Source organism: Cupressus sempervirens, chromosome 7 (assembly GCF_028749045.1).
Source record: "Cupressus sempervirens isolate cs-2001-9-10 chromosome 7, ASM2874904v1, whole genome shotgun sequence".
Lineage (NCBI taxonomy): Eukaryota > Viridiplantae > Streptophyta > Pinopsida > Cupressales > Cupressaceae > Cupressus > Cupressus sempervirens.
The window spans coordinates 414,263,208-414,279,919 of NC_143124.1; positions in this window are offsets into that span (position 1 = coordinate 414,263,208).

Genomic DNA, 16,712 nt, shown 5'->3' on the forward strand with positions numbered 1-16,712 from the left:
GTAGTTTATCTCATATTTTTTGGGTAATTTTATAATGTGTATTTATTTTTATGAATTTTTTAATTGGACACATCATAAAAATGTGAAATATTTGTGTGCTCCCCCTAGAAATGATTGAAAACTAATCTAAAATCAAAACTTCTTTTTTTCAAAGTGTGTAGAATACAATCTAGTTCCTTAAAAACTAAGTTGTTGTGAAATTTAATGAACAAGCTAAAATCTATAGCTCAATTAGTACATGTTGGTTTTTGACAAAAAATTGACATATTTTCAAAGAAAATTATAGTTGAAAGGCTTCAAATAGTTCAAATAAAAAATAAATTCTATGGTTATATAGCTAACACAAAGACCTACAATGTCATGTAACCTGATTTTATCGATGCTCAACCATGAGGAAACTTGAAGGAGAGCACTCAAGAAAAATCAATCATTTTTTGTGTGTTTGTAGCAAAACACATCTCAAACTAGTTTAGAGACTCCAACCCTTTGGGTTAGATCCCCAAGGAAAAACTAAGCCTTAGGATTGGTAGAATGCAAAGCTTCGAATAGTGTGTGCATCGTATAGTGTGTGTGCACTATTTAAAGATTTTTAAAATTTGGGTCTTAATAGTGCGTACGCACTTTAGTGCACACACACTATTAAGACCTAAATTTAAATAGAGAGGGAAGGAGAGAGGTGAAGAGGGTAGCGAATGGGAGAGATTAGAAGATGGGAAGAGAGTAGGTAGTGGGACAGGGGGAGAGAGAGAGAGAGAGAGAGAGAGAGAGAGAGAGAGAGTAGGGGATGGGGGAGAAAGAGAGAGTGTCAGGGATGGGAGAGAGAGAGTAGGGGATGGGGGAGAGAGAGTAGGTGGTAGGAAAGGGAGTGGGAGAGTGAGATCGATAGAGAGAGAGGAGAGAGGGGATGGGAGTGTGTGAGTGTGTTTGTGAGAGAGAAAGAGAGTAGGGGATGGGAGAGGGGAGAGAGAAAAAGAGAGAGAGTAGGGAATGGGAGAGAGAGAGAGTGAGAGTAGGGGATGGGAGAGAGAGATAGAGTAGGCAGTGAGAGAGGGAGTGGGAGAGGGAGGGGGAGATAGAGATAGAGAGAGAGAGAGAGAGCAGGGGGATGGGATTTTGTATGAGAGATAGAGTATGGGATGGGAGAGGAGAGAGTAGGGCATGGGAGAGGGGAGAGAGAGTAGCCCGAGAGATAGAGAGTAGGGGATAGGAGAGAGTGTGAGAGTGTGAGAAAGAGTAGGGGTTGGCAAAGAGAGAGTACAAAATGGGAGAGAGAGTAGAGAGGGATAGAGTGAGAGAGAGTGAGAGAGAGTGAGAGAGAGTGTAGGGGATGGAAGAGAGAGTGAGAGAGAGAGACTAGGGGATGGAAGAGAGAGTGAGAGAGAGAGACTAGGGGATGAGAGATAGTAGGCAATGGGAGAGGGAGTAGGAGAGGATGAGTGAGAGAGAGAGTAAGGGATGGGAGAGAGAGTGAGTGAGTAGGTGATGGGAGAGGGAGTGGGAGAGGAAGATAGATAAAGAGAGAGAGTAACCTAAGAGAGAGAGTGTAGGGGATGGGAGAGGATAGAGATTGAGAGAGATTAGGGGATGGGAGAGGTCTAGACAATGAGAGAGAGTAGGAAATGGGAGAGAGGAGAGAGAGAGTAGGGGATGGGAGGGAGAGAGAGTAGAGAGGGAGAGAGAGTAGGTAGTGGGAGAGGGAGAGTGAGAGAGAGAGAGAGGGGGGATGGGGGAAGAGAGATAAAGAGAGAATAGGGGATGGAAGAGAAGAGTGAGAGAGATAAAGTAGGGGATGTGAGCGAGAGAGAGAGTAGGTAGTGGGAGAGAGAGTGGGAGAGAGAGAGTGAGAGTGAGAGAAAGTTTGGGGTGGGAGAGAGAGTAGGGGTTGGGAGAGAGAGAGAGAGTAGGGGATGTGAGAGAGAGTAGGGGTGGGAGAATATGAGAGAGTAGGGGATTGGAGAGAGAGAGTATCCCAAGGGAAAGAGAGAGTAGGGGATGGGAGAGAGAGATTGGGATAAAGAGTAGGGGATGGGAGAGAGAGATTGGGATAGAGAGTAGGGGTGGGAGAATGAGAGAGAGTAGGGGATGGGGGAGAGAGTGAGACAGAGAGAGTAGGTAGTGGGAAAGGTAGAGTGAGAGAGAGAGTAGGCAATGGGAGAGGGAGTGGGAGAGGGAGAGCAAGAGAGAGAAGGGGATGGGAGAGAGAGTGAGAAATAGAGTAGGCAGTGGGAGAGGGAATGGGAGATAGAAAGCAAGAGCAAGAGAGAGATAGAGAGAGAGTAGGGGATAGAGTGTGAGAGAGAGTAGGTGGTGAGAGAGGGAGAGGGAGAGGGAGATAGATAGAGAGAGTAGGGGATGGGAGAGAGAGAGAGAGAGATTAAGAGAGAGTAGGGGTGGGAGAATTAGAAAGAGAGTAGGGGATGGGAGAGAGAGTGAGAGAGAGTAGTTAGTGGGAGAGGGAGAGTGAGAGGGAGAGTGAGAGAGAGAGAGAGTAGGGGATGGGAAAGAGAGAGAGTGAGAGAGAGTAGGCGGTGGGAGAGGGAGATAGATAGAGAGAGTAGCCTAAGAGAGAGAATATGGGATGGGAGAGGAGAGAGAGCAAGAGAGTAGGGTTGGTAGAGAATAGGGGTGGTATAATGAGAGAGAGAGAGAGTAGGGGATGGGAGAGAGAGAAAGTGAGAGAGAGTACCCTGAGAGAGAGAGAGAGTAGGGGATGGGAAAGAGAGTGAGAGAGAGAGTAGGCAGTAGGAGAGGGAGAGCAAGAGAGAGAGTAGGGGATGAGAGAGAGAGTGAGAGAGAGAGTAGGTCATGTGAGAGGGAGTGGGTGAGGGAGAGGGAGAGTGAGAGAGAGAGAGTGGGGGATGGAAGAGAGAGAGTGAAAGAGAGAGTAAGCAGTGGGAGAGGGAGTGGGAGAGAGAGAGAGTAGGGAATAGAGTGTGACAAAGTAGGTAATGGGAGAGGGAGACTGAGAGAGAGTAGGGGATGGGAGAGAGTAAGTGAGAGAGAGAGTAGGTGGTGGGAGAGGAAGAGGGAGAGGGAGAGGGAGATCGATAGAGAGAGAGAGAGAGCAGGTGATGGGAGAGGGAGTGGAAGAGGGAGATAGAGAGAGAGAGAGAGAGTAGGGGATGGGAGAGAGAGAGAGAGAGAGAGAGAGAGAGAGAGAGAGAGAGAGAGAGAGAGAGAGTAGGAGGTGGGAGAATGAGAGAGAGTAGGGGATGGGAGAGAGTGAGAGGGAGAGCAAGCAATGGAAGAGGGATAGGGTGAGATAGAATAGGGTATGGGAGCGAGAGTGAGAGAGAGAGTAGTCAGTGGGAGAGGAAGAGCAAGAGATAGAGAGAGAGTAGATAGTGGAAGAGGGAAATAGATAGAGATAGAGTAGCCTGAGAGAGAGAGTAGTGAATGGGAGAGGAGAGAGAGAGAGAGAAAGTAGGGGTTGGGAGAGGAGAGAGTGAGAGAGAGTAGGGAGAGAGAGAGAGAGTAGGGGATGGGGTATGGTGGGATAGGGAGAGATTATTTTTCACATAGCGCATATGCACTATAGTGCTAATGTGCTTTAGTGTGTAAGCACTATATGAAAACACCAAAAAGTGGTCATAATGAAAATTTGGGTCCCTACTAATCCATATTCTACTTTTTGTTTGTTGTTTATTCTATTGTTCTAACAAAAAGCACTAGTTTCATGATGTTGGATGTTAGCAAACACTATTTGAAGGCTTTCTGAACATTCTTTCATTCTATTTGAAGCTAGAAAACACCAAATTTAATCATAGGATACACTATTTGAATGCTTTTTAAATATTCTTTCTATAGAAAAGGTCAGTGCAATTCTTTTTAAATATCCTTTGTTATTATATAGAGACAAATTTAATTATAATTTGACATATTGTTTAATATATAGTGAATTCATTGAAATTTGTATGTTTGAATGAATTGTTATTTGGAAATGATTAGAAATTTTACAATTTGTTTAATATATATTGTGTATTCATTGAAAATTTTGTAATTTGTATATGTATTTGAATGATTTGTAATTTACAAATTGTAAGTAATTCAAATATTTGAATAATTGGACATATAGAAATCATCATCATGCCAAGGGAGAAACCAAAAACTCAAGCAATGGAAGAGAGGGAGAGAGATTTGGAAATTAAACGAGATAAAGTGAAACTACTATGTGAACAAAGAAAATTGAAAAGCGATAATGAAGAATTGTCTTTCGAAGAGGAACAAGAATGACTAGTACAAAGAAACAAAGAGGAAGAATTGGAAAGACAAAGAGAATGAATGAGACTATTACGCTCATGAAGACAATTGAATTGTGAAGCTACACCATCTTCTAATGTTGGAGTCATATCATCATCTCATGATGTACACACTCCATCATGTCATGTCGAAGGCACAACATCAACATATCAAGTAGGTGATATTCCATCTTTTGCATCTTATTGCCAAGGTGCATCATCTTTAGTTCAAGGTACACAAAGCAATCAACCTTATGTTGATGTTCAAAATGTTGAGGGAATGGAAGAGATTATAACACCTTCTAGAATTCATTTTAGAAGACCAAAATATTTGATCGATATTGATATTAACATCTTGAAATCAATGCCTAACAAGATTAGCAAGCATACTTGTCAAAGAAAAGTTAATCGTATGCAAATATTATTCTTTAAAGAATTAAATATTATATGTCAATGCCAATTATTTTTTTAAATGATAAGGAATTTGAAATTTAGACCTATCATGAAGATTCTTGGGCTAAGAATGATGGACAATTCAAATGAAAAAAGCATTGTAAAGAATCTAATGAGTGCTTATGACAAAGTGGGTTCTAAATCACACACCAAAGATAGTACTATCACAAGATGAGTACTTACATCAAAAATAGTAATTACCAAAATGAAGAAAGCTTGACTCATAAGAAATATAATCAAAACATTGAAAATCAGCAGAGGTACTCTAAGGAGAGCCATGCTGAGGCGTGAGAGATTGGAAGATCCAACAAAAAACTAGTTATGGACATTTAGCAATACACTACCACGAAAGGATAAAGAAATTAGTGAAGATTTGAAATCATTGATTGAATATTTTTGGACAAGTAATACACATATTTTCCCTATTCAAAAAGATGTTGTAAGAAGGAGCATTTGTAGCCAAAATCATCACCCACATGGGAAACATTTTTTGAATTCAACTTAGACATATTTTTTTGCAAAATTTATTCATATGTATCCTCAAATTTGAATAAGTTAAAGATGTTTTGAGATGGGTAGACATTTTTATGCGAAGATAAATCACCCACACAACTTGTTTTTGTTGGATACATATTGAATTTTATAAGCATTTTGATGTTTTTAGGCATATATGTGTGTTTTTGCATTCTAAATTTGTTTTACAAGAATGTGACATAAATGAGCCACCTAGGTCTTCAAGGGAATTCATATCCAACATTTTATGTGAAATAGTGAATGATCAACAATTTTACAAGACATCATGCTTGGATGGTACATGCTTATTTTGTGGTTCTTTGCAACTTTTATCAACTTGGGAACATATGGATAGTACACATGCAATTGAGAATGAAATTGTAGATTAAAAAAATATAAGACAATGACATATGCTCTAAAAGATGGGAAATAGGGTAAAAGATATGATTTGGTCATTGAAAATATTCCAGTATATGAGTTCATGAAGATTTTTCATCAAAAGATTATTTACAAGTATGCAAGGCATACACATAGAGCTTGATGGTTGGACTTGCAATTCAAGTTGTGCAAGGATACATTTCCACTGGATATCATTGTTTTAGTTGTAGAATTCATAGAGATCTACACTATACAACCACAAAATAATGTGCAAGCAAAGTATTATACTTCTCAGTAGGTTTCCATATTTGTTCACATAACATTCATGCATTCACCTACAAGTACAGAGGATGATAGGAAGATATTGAGGGAGTATTTTTTTTACATCAATGATGATCGATCATATTCTATGGAGTTTGTACATGGTTGTATTCAACTATTTTATGGAGATTTGGCTAATAGGAGCATATCATGGTGTTAACACATTATTTTCTTAGACAATTGTGCATCTCAATTCAAGAATGCACAAATGTTATATTGGTTGAGTAGGATGTACAGGTTGTCTAGAATTTAATATATGTGGAATTTCACAAAGGCTGATCATGGAAAGGGAAAGCACGATGGTGTAGGTGCATGCATCAAAAGAGCTTTAGCTCATGAAGAACTAAAGTACAAAGATGGAGCAATATTGATAGATGAAAAATTCATCATCCAGTGGTGTAATGCTACAATGGGTCTAGGTAAGGAAGGTGAATCTACGGTTCGTAGATTTTTTTGATTAATAAATAATACTAACATTGTACCATATGAAAATTGTTGCACACTAATAGGATCAAGTGAGTTGCACTCTTTTAGAAGCTTTGATATAGGTTCATGGAGTATCTACACACGAATAATGGCATGCTATTGTCCATCATGTGTAGAGGAAAATTAGGATGAGTGTGAGTCAACTAAATGGGTGGAAAAATATGGGTTTTGGACCCAATTGACACCTATCATCCCCCACAAGCACTGGAAATGGTAGAGATGGATTCATTCATTGACTTTGACCACTTGTTTTATCTATTGCAACCTAGTAATATATATATATATATATATATATATATATATATATATATATATATATATATATATATATATATATATATATATATATATATATATATATATATATATATATATATATATATATATCTTTGTAATTTCAATATGTAACTTTATGACTTTTACCTAAGTATTTTATGAATTGATGACCACATTTTGTACATTTATCACTACAGGCCATATTTTTCTATTATTGCACCTAAAGAAAATGAAGAAGGGATAGATTATTATTTGTGTCATTGTCTCCAATAAAAACAAAAATTAGATCACTTGGTTATAGATGGTGAAGGTTTAGAGTACCATATTGGTGAGATGGTTGTAACCGACACATGGCTTAGACGATATTCTATGAAGAACCCTAACTTGTGGTTATTCGAGGATTGACAAATTGAGAAGAAGATTCTTAGTCATTTGAACTTTGGTGTTGTTTTAAATTTCCACTTGATAAAATATGGTGAAAAATCACATAATAAGACTCTTTGGAAAGTTCACAAGTCAAAAAATGAGGCAATACTTAAGACATTAAAATGTAGAGCAGATCTAGTTGGTTCATTAGATTGAATAGGGAGAGAGGTAGAGAGAGAGTGAGATAGAGAGAGAGAGAGAGAGAGAGAGAGAGAGAGAGAGAGAGAGAGAGAGAGAGAGAGAGAGGGGGGGGGGGGAGAATAGGTAACTTGAATAATAGGGCCCTCACCTTTTCATTTTTGTTGTGCTATCCTCTGAGTGAGCCTTGTAAGTAGAATAAGGGTCATTAGACCTAGCTGTCAAAGTTCGAGTATTGGATGTTATTTAATGTCCTTAGAAGAGTCACTATTTTGGCCTAAAAATCAAGGCATACCTTTCCATAGGGAAATGAGTAACCTAAGGGATGATTCATTAGCTTAGGGAAGGGTCACTAGCATGGAATTTCTTAGGGAAAACCTAAATAACAAGTTAGAAATTTTAAGAAGAGGAAGCAAGAAAAATTGCAAAAGTTGCTATATTGCAATTTTGCAATTTTTGCAAAATGTTGATTTTGTAAGAAATTGTGGATTTACCTTTTAAAACTTGAAGGAGGCTGATGCAAACCATAATTATGAAAGAGAAAGACCTAGGAGGAGATATAGAGACTTTCCAAACCCTAAAATGAGAGAAGTTAATATCATTATGTACGGTCAGCATTCTATAGCATGATATTTGAAGGCAAAATTATCGATTTTTTGAGTTTTAAGGCATTTTTAACATTTTCTTTGTAGATTTTTCTAGTTTCCATGGTATACTGGGTTGTTTAGAACAATTTTGTTTTACGAAGTTTGGTTTGATTGTCTTTCTTTTCATAGTTTCTCAAAAAGTTGCTTGACAAATTTTGAGCAACTTCTTAAAAAGTTGTTAAACTTTCAAAAGCTCTTACCCAAATGATAGTTGGTTCAAACCAACCTTTTAACCATTAGGGACAACCTATTTTAGCCCTTACATGTGGGTGATAGGTATGATGTACTTATTTTGGCAAGAAATCAATAAAATGACCTATTTTTCTTGCAAAATTTTGTGTTCTAGAGTGTTGTATAGACTTGTACGGATGTTGGTACATGTAACAGTGACCCCAAGAGTTAGAGGGGTGAGCTATCTTTCATTTTCACTTTTTTTCATTTTTTGATCCTTTGTAGTTTGCAAGTTATTCAAGTTTTGCTGAAGGTGCCTAGAAATCAGCATTAGACCAAGGGTTTCACCTAGGGACTTGTTGTCTTGGCACTTTCTACCATGGGAATTTTATGCCCCTTGGTGGAATGCAAGCCCTATTATTTTACTTCATGATTTTTTAGGTTTTATAGATGACCAAGCAAGGAATGAATTTTGCCACCATACCCTAGGTGTATGGCTCCATACATGCACCATTCAGCATTTCACCACAATCACTATAACTTTTTCTCCAACATGATCCAAGGTCTATAACTTTGGATTTGGACTTGTTTCACATGTCCCTATATGTTTCAATAATTATTTTTTATATTTTCATGTGTGAAAGTGTACCTCAAGTGTAACAATAGCCTAATTAGGCCTATTAACACTTTCCAAACATTGTTATAGTAGTGGCTTCTAGTTTCCTCTAGTTTGTGAGGTCAACATATGTTTTATATGTCCTAAAATGGTGTTTGAATATCACTTTAAACTTTTTCTTCATGTGGGGTTTTTCCATACTATGTTCAATTTATAGTTTGAAGGGTTACTAGCCTTTTCAATGGCAAACTATTGTAATTGTATATTAGTGTTGTTTGGACACAAGAGAATAACTTTATCTACCATATACAGACCTTAATAGGTATAAGGTGTGTTTTTATTCCATTCCATGGTCATTTTTCTCTTTTCATTCATGTTTGGGGGTATGTTCCCTTATTAGGCTTTTGGAGAATCCTTATGTTTTGGTGCTTTTGAACTTAGGCAAACCTAGTGATTAAGTTCCTTGCCTTGTTTAGATTGTGATAACCTATGATATGTTCATTATTGATGCTTTTGATAAGGGTCCCAACACTAAACCCTCTTTTTTGGAAATTTGAAGGATTCCAACCTTGTCTAATTGCCTAGTGGCTTTCCTTTTAGAAGCTTCCACCATGCATTATTGCATCACAACATATCCTAAGTGAACTATCCAGGATCCTTAGGTGCCTTCTTTGATGAGTCTAGAATGGATGCTCCTACACTAGTCATCTACTTGACTAGGACATGTTTGGGAACTGACAATCTCCATTTAAACTCAAGTCTCCATTTAAAGGTGGCAATGAGCTTTTTGTTGTTTTGTTAAGATCATTAATATATTTCGATGAGAACTTTGAGGGATCACACCCAACATGAGTATCCTGGCTTCCCAAGTCCAGTAAATACAAGGACATTGATGAATAGGAATTTCTAATTGAAACATATATGGTGTTGGAATAAAGTGTGTGCCTAGATTATTTTCCTACTAATGAGCCAATTTGAGGCTTCACTTTGCATTTCTCTGTGCATAATTCTATAGCACTTGTTACTTCTCTATCTAAAAATTTTGTGTCTTTGTACATGTGCACTATTATCTAATACTTATAGGTTTTGTCTCTTCATCCTAAGTAATTGGCATACCATGGATGGCACTAAGATAACTATTTTCTTCTGAAATGCCCTTTTCTCTTAGATTAATCTCTTTATTAAGAAAGTTTTCAATATCTTCCTTTGTATATTTAATGGATGTAGTTGTAATTCCTTTGTATATATTCCTCTGTATATTAAGCTTTCCTCCATAGGAATGAGAAGTCATGGGGAGTGAGGCCAACTATTGGTCACTATATTAAAAAGGTAGTTCTTCACCATTTCAATCTTATTTTCAAAATCGGTACCTCATTTTTCTTAAAAGAATAATATATATTGTTTTCAATGTCTTTGAAATATCTATAGTTGGTAGCCAATTTATTATTCATTATCTTTCAATATTCATGGGAAACCAAGGTATTTGGTTACCTAATAGGTTTTAGGAATATTAACTAGGGTCCAAGAATAGTCCTAGATGGACCCATTTGACTTAAATATATAAAGAGCAAAAATTGCTCAAAAGTTGCAATGTTGCTCGAAAAGTTGCTTGAACAACTTTTACAATTTTTGCAAAAAGTTAAAAATGGAAATTTGGAAAGTTGTAACCATCCATGCTTAGGTATATGACCATGGGAAACATATTTTGAAAGTTAGAAGGTGATTTGCATTTTTAAGCAACTTTTACAACTTTGCAATTTTGCACAAAAAGTGCAACTTTTTCAAAGTTCACTAGATTTCACTTCTAGGACTTGGAAAAGGTTTCAAACTATTAAAAAAAAACTAAAACCACCTAATCCTATGCTATCTTGACAAAAAAATTCAAAAGACCCAATTTTGCCTAATTAACAACTTTTGCTCATATCTTGCACAAAGTGGACTAGGCATACATATCTTGCTCATATCTATCTCACCATTCATCATGGGATTAAACTGTTTGTTTTGTTAGCTCTAGGAGGCCAAATGAACCCTATCCCTAAGCTTTTCCTATCTTTTTGAGAACTCAAACATTCTCTAGCATGCCAAACAGAATCCTCCCTAAGAGTCACTAAGTGTCATAGGGCAGCAATCTTTGACAGGGCATATCTTGGAGCTCGAACAAGGTATGGATGTGATTCTAGGTGCTATAATACTGTGTTGTAGAGATCTACAATAACCTTTCTCTCTTTTTGGAGATCTTATTACATTTTGATTTTTCAGCCCCATCTTGAGTGATGCTAAAACTTGCAGTGTTGGCCAATACAAAGTTGCCAAATATCGAATCCTCCTCACCATTCATCATCAAATTTAACTATCTATTCCATTTGCTCTAAGTGGCTAGGTAAATCATAGCCCCAAGCTTGTCTAGTCTTGTTGAGTTCTTGAACATTCTTGGGCACACTAAATCTAAACATCCCTAAGAGTCACTAAATGCCATAGGGAAGTGATCATTGACGGGGCATATCTCAGAGCTTGTGCAAGTTATGGATGTGATTCTAGGTGCTATAGGACCATGTTGTGGATACCTACAATAACACCTCTCACTTTTTGGAGATCTTATTCTAATTTGATTTTTCTACCCCATCTCGGGTGATACTGAAACTTGTAGTATTCACTAGTACAAAGTTGCCAACTATCGAATCTCTCTCATTGTTCATCGTAGGATCAAATTGTCTATTTTGTTAGCTCTGGGTGGCTGGGTAAACCCTATTCATAAGCTCCTCCTATCTCATTGAGTACTCAAATGTTCTTGGGCATGCCAAACCGAATCTTCCATAAGAGTCACTAAATGCCATAGGATAATGATCTTTAACAATGGCAATTAGATATGCCATCTCATCCAATGATAGAGACTCATGATAAGAGGCAAAGGGATGATCATACACCTCATTTTGAACATGTTATTTTTTTATGGTAATAAGGTAATCTTTGTTTTTAAGGTCAAGGAGCTTGAGGTTGCCTATAAACCCAAGTTGCCTTAGTCCTAACAATTTTTCTTTTTTTGTTGTTTTTGTTAATAAGTTGAGTCAATAAGTGTTCTGAGAGTCATTACACCTTATATAGGTCCTATGTGTTACCAAAAACCACTTGGTTAAGTTCTAGGAAGAGTTAGTTCAAAAATTACATTTTGCAATAAAAGTTGCTGACAACTTTTTGACAATTTTAGCAATTTTTTGAAAAATGTTGAAATTAACCTTGTAACCAATCAAACCAACTAGTAATCAGTTGGAATGGATGTCAGATGATGAAAATACCCTCTATGAGTTTAGAGGAAGCATAAGGTGTCAATGATTATTAAGTTTTTTTTTTTAAATTCTATGGCAAGGAATCACCATTGATGTTAAACTTGTATACAGGATCATTGAGTAATTGTAAAATATCATTACTTCCTATTTGGAACAACACACTCATACTTTGTTAAATTAAACATCACTTTAGTTGCATGTTATCACTGAATGTATTTAGTGGAAGATGTTAAGGATCTTCTTGGTTGTCTTAATAGCCATTTCATGGGTTTCAAACATAATCACTTCCCTTTGTGAAGAGTTGTCCAAAAATCAGCAAATTACATGTTGTTGCAAATAAAATACAATCATAGGATGTTGGAAGATTTTTTTCACTCATAGGATGTTGAATAATTTCTTTCAAGGATGGAAGAATTTGCTCATTTTTCCCTTATTGCTTCCCAAGTCTTGAATAGGGAAAGTGATCAAGTATTTTTGTGAAGTTGGGTAGAATTTTGTTCAATTTTTGAACCAAGTTGGAAAGGGCCTTTGAAGACACTTAGGAAGGTGGGATAGTAGTTTTCTTTAAAAATTTTCTTGTTGGGAATCCACTAGCTTTTGATGTGAGCACTCTACATCATTTTGGATGCAATTTACATTAAAATAAAATACATGAAATGTACTTAAAACATAAACAATAAAAAAAAGATATATATTATGATAACCAATAATGCCATACATGAACAAACATACAATATATTATGATAACCAATAATTTGATTCATGAACGAACATATAATGTATTATGATAACCAATAATGTCATACATGAACAAACATATAATATATTATGATAACCAATAATGATACATTAACAAACATATAATATATTATGATAACCAATAATGTCATACATGAACAAACATATCAAATATTAACCAATAATGTCATAAGTCTAATAATGTCATGCATCAAATATATGTCATATATCAAATATAAAATGTCATATATACATCAAATGTATATCAAATATGTCCACTGACATAAAATCCAACATAAATATTCACAAATTCCTATACATGCATTTCTATCAACTATATCTTGTCCTTCTCACAAGGGGAAGGAAATAAATTTAGATGTCTTCGGTCATCCTATGGAGGGAGATAATGGGGATGATGGGGTATTCCTCACATGCTCACTCGACCTCTTGTTTAGGCTCTTCTCTAACTTGAACTCATAGAAAAAAAGTAGATATGAATAAATAATTATTATACATTGAAATCAAATAAATATACACACAAAATTAATTATTTTCTTACCACCATCAAATAGTCACTCTGTACGTCCACCTCAAAGGCTCGTGAACAATCGAGTGCAATAAGGCCCTACAAAAATTTAATCAATATAATCACTTATAAATAACATTTGAAATTTTGATACTAACTATTATAAACAAAAACTAAAATAAAGAAAAATCTTTCATACCTCAATCAATAGCTCTTAACTAGCCATCGCTACAACAACTCCATGATTGATGTACTAGCAAAGATGAGGAGTCTCAAATATCAATAGTTACATGTCAAATAATACAATTTACATGTAACATGAAACATGAAACAAATAAAATCAAATGAATTAAATTAACATGAAACAAATCTACCTCTACAAAGCTCGTATCATACCTAGGCTTAGAGTCCCTTGTGAATGTTGATGGTCTAGTAGAGCACTGATGCACATGCATAAAAAAAATTTGTCAATCCTTCATATGATTATTAATAAATATATGTATTGATTTAAATGATTAAATAGCTACATACATCTAGACTCATTCACAAGACAAAAAATGGGACTAGGGAATATGTACTAGGGCCAATAACACTCTTACCCTAAATTTTGAATAATGCCAATACATGCTAATTAATTAGTCATTCACTATACATACAAAATGTGATCAAATTAGTTTATTATAATTGTAGTTTACTTGTGTGTCAATGCTTAATGTGTCACTTAGAAACTCATCAATGACTAGCCCATCATCCATACTATCTCCAACATGACTGCCAAATGTGCATAACAATCCACATTATGTGCACATGTGACCGCGATGCATAGAAGGCTCCTACTCAACTAATGGACTAGTGCAATGAATGAGGATTTGTGTCAAAGCATTAATAGTCCATAGAGTACTAGTCTCTACATGTTCCTTTACAACTAAAGGAACAATCACCTGCTCACCTAGTGGGTTGACAACAAGTGCCCTAACTACATTAGGGTCACGACATGCCCCTAACCTCTCAAATAATGATCCCCCGCCTCTACCCTGAGATTTTAATATATCAAAATAATTCAAGATCTCCCCAAGGAAAAATTCACAATACAATTTCTTTAATAAATACATTGGAACCTCATGATTATTGTAGGGAGGGGCATCAAAGACCATCCACCATCTATCCCAAAAGTTATTTTTAATACCATCATGTATGCACCAATGGATGGGGAACCATTTAGTTGTATGTTTAACAATATTTTTTTCTCTAGACTTTTTTAAAAATTCACAAATGCTACCTTTTTCTATTTCTTTTTTTTTAACATCTTGATATGATAAAATTTTTTGCATAATCTTCTTTGTTCATCCCTCTTAAAATGCCAAACATCCAACTGACCACTAACAAAAGCTACATGGGTCATAATGGACTCAAGGGAGGATGCCAATTGTGCTCTCATCAGATTGGTTTTTCCACAAGCTTTCAACCTAACAATGAGTTCTTCTAATTCATTTTTCCCTCTTTCTATTTCATTCATTATGTTGTCTTGGGTGCCAGGAGGAGGTCTTCTAATCGGTGGATGTTGTGTAATTTGTTGCTCTTCTTGTGGAGGGTTTTTATTTTCATCTTATGGAGGGTTTTGATTTGGATCTTGTGAAAGGTTTTCATTTTCATTTTGTTGATTTTTTTGTGGATTTTGCGGTTCATTATATAGGATTTGAGTAAAAGTGCATAACAAATCCACGAAGCCCAAGAAAACTTGCATGCAAAAAGCCTGTCACAGAGAAGAAAAAGATAAGAAGAAATAAGGGTTTGATCTGAAAAATTCAAACAAAGAAGAAAAATATTATTCAACAAATTCTTGATAAAAAAACACAAAGAGATCAATCCTTATAAAAGGAGATTGAAACCCAAAAAGGGTAACCTAAAAGCCTAAAAAAGCTAGGTTGCACAATATAATTAATAAAATATTAATTATATGCACCTACAAGATAGCTTAAGAAAACTAGAGAAATAGGCAACTTATTTAATTAAATCAAAGTGATTTAATTAATAAGTGAAAATAACTAATTACTCTAACAACCCCCCTTAAGCGAAGCTCAAGAGGTAAGCTAACCTAGCACAGCTATGAAAGCAAAAAAGTGGGTCTCGGCAATAAGGCCTGATCAGGTACCCAATACAAGGAAATCTTTGTAAACTGGAGGAATAGAGAAAACCATATGGGAAAAACCCTACTCCAAAAAGAGATAGCAAAGAATGTTCCAAAAGAAGGAACAAAGAGAGATCATGAAGAGAACCACTAAAGCATGAAAAGCCACAAAACTTTGTCAAAAGATGTTGATCTGTAGAACCTCCACAAAAATAGAAGGCATGAACCAAGCGTGTATATATGGTAGATGATCCATCTCACTAAAATGTATAGGTAGCCATCCACTACAATCACCTAGTATGTAGGATCAGGTACTAAATACATAGCTCACACTAATGAACCATCAAACCAAGGAAGCATAGAACAACAATATAACCCCCCCTTAATGTAGACAGGGTGAGGTGGTAGGCAACTGAAAAGATAGGCCAAAAATCTCCTACAACACAGGAACCAAACACATCAAGAGTGAGGTACAGACACCTATAAAGGCATGTGTCATCGACACATCATGGGGCTAATGTCATGGAAGGGACACTCACTTAAAAAAGGAAGAGGGCCTAAATGGAAATCAACTATCCCCCCATGGCACTTTATAAAATAGTGCAAGTACAACAAATCACAATGATGAAAAGGATCTTGAAATGCAAGAAGTGGCACTTTATCTTAGTGCATTTATATAAAGATTCTTACAATGAATATCAACAATGATTAGGAAAAGCATAAGGCTGATACAACAGAAGGTTCAGCCCAAAACAAAGCATCTAAAGCAACAAAATTGATCCTTGAACATGAAATAGCCAGGATATCCACCAGCAATCAAAAATGTAGAAGGCAGAATAAAATGTGCCTAGAGTAGAATTTGGAACAACAACTAGCATCACTAAAAAGAGCACAGATAGATCTTTCCAGCAATATAAAGAAGTCCAAAATCAAAGATCAGATGCTCAAGATACGCCTCCCAGAGTGCAAAACAAAACATCTAGCTTTGATTGCCAAAACAGGTAACCAAACTACACCAAAACCCAAAAACACCTATACCAGCATTTTTGTCTTGGAACCAGCTTTCTATTGCATTTTTCAGATCAAAAAAATATGTCTATATTGTCAAGTTACTGAAAAAAACCTCCAAGGCCTCCAGAATGCATGAAATTTTTTTTTTTTAATAAAAAAAAATTTAAGAAATAAAAAAAAATCAACCACCACCGCACCATAGGCAGAGCAGCGGTTGGGGTAGTGGGCTAGTGGAAGGCAGCCTCGGGTAGAGCTTTGGTGGGGCTATGGTAGAGCCACTGTGGACTGCTAACAGATCACCAGTGGTGACCGCAGCAGTAATAGCTAGCGGTTCTCCCGTGGTTTTCTAATCGCCGCGGCTA